The following is a 4,242-nucleotide window of genomic DNA, read 5'->3' on the forward strand; positions in this document are numbered from 1 at the left end:
ACTCACTTACTACATTTTATACGTGTTAAACGGTGTAAAACTTTCCTTGTTATGTTGTTCTATGGAGAAAGGGGGTTTGGGTGTCCCACATTTTTTTAAAATATTTTATTTCAGCATAGATGGCATATGTGGCCTCAAGGAGAAATTGTAGCGCCTTTGAGAGATGAATCGAGTTAAGTGTTGGAGAAAAGGATTCTATCTTTATGCTTTTGGAAAGTGTGGAACTTGCATAATAATTGTAGAAAATTGGTGTCAGACTCCAAGGGTAGTGGACCCACTGGACCACCACAGACGATGACAAAGCCGACGCCTGGGACTGGAGTCTAAGTGGCACCCAGTTTTCACCAGAGCCCGCCACAAAGCAGGTTAGACTTGCTTTGGGGTGGTACCACCAGGCCGTTCCACAGATGTGACTGTGTCTGCAGTGGCGGCCAAGGCGAGGTAAAGAAACAGAAGGCAGGTTTGTGGTCGGGGACAGACAGGAGATCAAGACAGGCGGCAAAGGTTCCTGGTCAGAGGCAGAGCAGAAAGTCAGGTCTGGCGGAGGAGGAGCGTAAATGGGAACAGGTCCGGGGTCACAACTGGAAATCACACTAATGGCAAAGGTCATGGGAAAACAAGCTTTTTCTAAGGCTGTGAGGCACAAAGACCAGCAGGGTGTGCGGGGAGAGGCTGGGTTAAATAAAATTCTGGGTAAGTGCAATAACAATTAGCGGCGTGCTGGCCTTTAGATCTTGTGAATGCATGCACCCTAGGACACGGGGATGGCGTGCGCATGGTGTACATAATCGTGTGTACATAATCACTAGTTCAAAGTGAGGGCATCTATGAGGGTATAGTCAAGCAAATAGCATTGGCTTCTATCTGGATTCCCACAGGCATGATGAGAGGAAGCCATGCGGGAGCTAGAGACATCTGACCTTAGGATAGTTGTGGGTCACATTTATGATCCCATAAATTTACCATGAATATATAAGATGATCCCATAAATGTACCATGAATATGTAAAATGGGATTACCCTATTATTCCTAAGAAAATTGGCTAAATGTTAAAATATTACATGACACAAGATCTCCAGGACCCTGCTAGCCCTAGTAATCCTGAAACATGAATCTATACCTCTATCCTGTCATTCACATTATAGTATATTATAGTATAATTTTTCTCTTTTGTACTCCATAAATATTGTTCTTTCGCAGTCATCTGGTCACACACATGATTCTTGAACTCTTACAAAGCTGCCACTTTGCGGGTACAAAATCTGTCAACATTTGCTTTCATTTCCTTTTCCTTCCATAAATGTGTCTCTCTAGACATGCTGAGCTAAAGACTTCATGGTAGATGTCTCCAGTTTGTAAAATGCAGCTTCATCTAAAATAAGACAAAATAAAACCTGGAGGAAAGGGCTATATGTATACATTTTCTATCTTCTGTCCACCTATGACATATGGCTATTCTTATACTGACATCATATATACATCTGGAGATGTGACTATTATACAAGATTTTGAATGCATTTGGATGGTAACCAGTTCCCCTAAAGCAGTGGTGGCTAACCTATGGCATGGGAGCCAGAGGTGGCACTCAGAGCCCTTTCTGTGGGCACTCGGGCCATCACCAGAGATGACTCCAGGTATCTTCCTGCAGTCCCAGACAGCCCAGGACTTGCTGTGCACAGAGCTATTTTAAAGTGGGACTACTGGAGGAGAGGGAAGGTGTGGACAGATCTGGATTATCAGTGTAGCTCCTGTTCCGGCCCCGACAATTCTTCCTGTTTAGGGGACCCTGGAGGGAAGCTACAATGATCATCCAAATTTCTTCTATTTACTGCTTTATTGGTGTCCTCAGGGTGCCGGTATCAATGAAAGCTGTGACAGAGAATGGAGTATAAATCACAAATTACATTTCTGGGTTGGCACTTTGCGATAAATAAGTGGGTCTTGGTTGTAGTTTGGGCACTCGGTCTGCCATAAAGAATAAAACCTGTAATTTATCCATTTATACTGTATTTCTGCTCTGTGTTGAAAAGAGTGCATAGGTATGCTCATTTCCTCCTGCTCTACATTTTACCTGCAGATAGGACACTTTGTACAATTTCTCCAGCTCCTTCTGCTCTATAACATGCTTTCTGCACATATGACATCATGTATAATCTGCTCAGCTCCTCATGGTCTATAATATTACGCCTGCAGATAGGACACTTTTTACAATCTGTTCAACTCCACCTGCTCTATAACATGCTCCCTTTAAATTGTACTACATTCTTAATATGACCGGCTCCCTCTTCAGGCATAAATAATGCATGGTGATGTTACTATATATGTTATATTGTACTACATATTAAAATTAAATGTAAATAATAAAAACTGAGCAATATGTTGCAAATAAGGATTACACAGCACTTACAATAATATATATATATATATATATATATATATATATATATATATATATATATAGCAAATTTAAATGGGGCTATGGCTATAACTATATTTTCCTAGTCAGTGCTTTCAAGAGCAATAGCCTTTATTGCTCAGTGGAAAACATCATATGTTGTGCAGCAGTGAGGCCCCTCCGTCTCTATGTATTCTGTGCGCTCAGCTGCAGAGTATAGTAAGAAGAACTGGTAGTTTCCAGATAAAGCTAATAGTTTAACCAATTCAATGCGTCCATGATAACATTATAATGTCCTTATCAGCAAATGAATTTATGGTTACTCAGAACAGAGATGACTTAAACATGGCACAAAGAAACCAACAAAGAAACATGGCAATAAAAGGCTGTCATATAACAGGCACATAATATAAACTGATACATGTACAATGCCCCATAGAAATACATATAGCATATTTAATATATGGGGGCACTAAAAACAGCTGTGGGGGTAGCATAAGGAAACAAGCACTATAAACACCTATTTTGGGGAGGCATTAGAGCTCTTGTGGGTGCAGGCACAATAAATATTATGGGGCACTATTTTAAAGATACAGTGGGCACTTTAATAAAAATCAGTGTCTGGGCTAAATTTAAAAATTAAAATATTAAAGAATGGATTTCATGTACAGGTGTAGAACTAGTATTTACCACTGTATAGAGGATATATCTGCATTTGCATAGTAGATGCTCATTAGCATGCTAGTATTATTCAGCCTCTATGGAGCGACAGTGGTGCTGGTCATCGTGTGACGATAGTATTTACACCGTGTACAATGGTATTACTAGTAATATTGTTTGGTGCATGGTGGTTCTGGATTCAAAATCACTTTAATTACTGTGTGGAGGTAATATAATGTATAGAGATAATTGATAGAGAGATTTGGTTGACTTTTTTGAACAGACATCTATGTAAAATGAAAAACAATGTAAAGTCTTAGTTTTTCTCAAAATAAGTCAGTAAACATGGTAAGCAGTACTGTATCTATGTATTTAAGCTGGCTCAGGAGCAAGTAAGCCTTGCTATGGTGCTGTATTTATGTAAACTTGGTAGTTGGTTCTTGTAACATATATAGGTGATAGGCTTAGTTTTGGTAGAGTATGTAGTAATTTTGGTATTAGTACTAATATATATATATATATATATATATATATATCACCAAAAAATAGGCAGCACTCCAAGATTGTAGTCCAAAAAACGAGCATGCTTGATAAAGGTGGATTAAACCACCGAAACGTTGCCATGGAATAAAGTTTCACCCTCGTTTTTTGGGCTACAATCTTGGAGTGCTGCGTAGTTTTTGGTGATATTTACAAAGGACTGCTTGCCACGGAACTTATGGCTTTGCACCACCTTACCATTTAACCAGTAGTGCTGCTCTGGACTTTTTCTTTAACTAATATATATATATATATTTTTTTTTTTTGTAAGCTTGGTACTGATAGTATATCTATGTAATAAGATTGGTTCTTGTCCCATCTCTATAAGGTAAGTTGTGTTCAAGGTACAGTATTTATGCTTGTTTCTAGTACTTTGTCAATGCAGTTGCCTTGGTTTTGGCTTCCTTTCTATGTACATAACTTGATTCTCGTACTGATTCTATACAGAAACTGATTCTTGTACTATTTATATGTATTTATCTTGCCTCTGACATATAGTTGAAAAAGACATATCCATTAAGGACACCCAAGCTACTGGTTCTAGTACTTTTTCTTTGTAGTAAGCCTGATTCTGGTACCATATCTATGCAGTAATCTTGTTCTACTCCTGTATCTGTGAAAACATTTTGATTGTGGTACTGTATTTG

The 4,242-nt window shown here is 38.8% G+C and overlaps 1 protein-coding gene across 5 annotated transcripts in view; it reads right to left on the reverse strand.

The window, feature by feature from the left end:
* Positions 1-4,242, reverse strand: part of MED12L (mediator complex subunit 12L) — a 300,992-nt gene that overhangs the window by 187,039 nt on the left and 109,711 nt on the right. The window lies entirely within an intron of this gene.

The sequence above is a fragment of the Engystomops pustulosus genome, chromosome 3, assembly GCF_040894005.1.
Source record: "Engystomops pustulosus chromosome 3, aEngPut4.maternal, whole genome shotgun sequence".
Classification (NCBI taxonomy): Eukaryota; Metazoa; Chordata; class Amphibia; order Anura; family Leptodactylidae; genus Engystomops; species Engystomops pustulosus.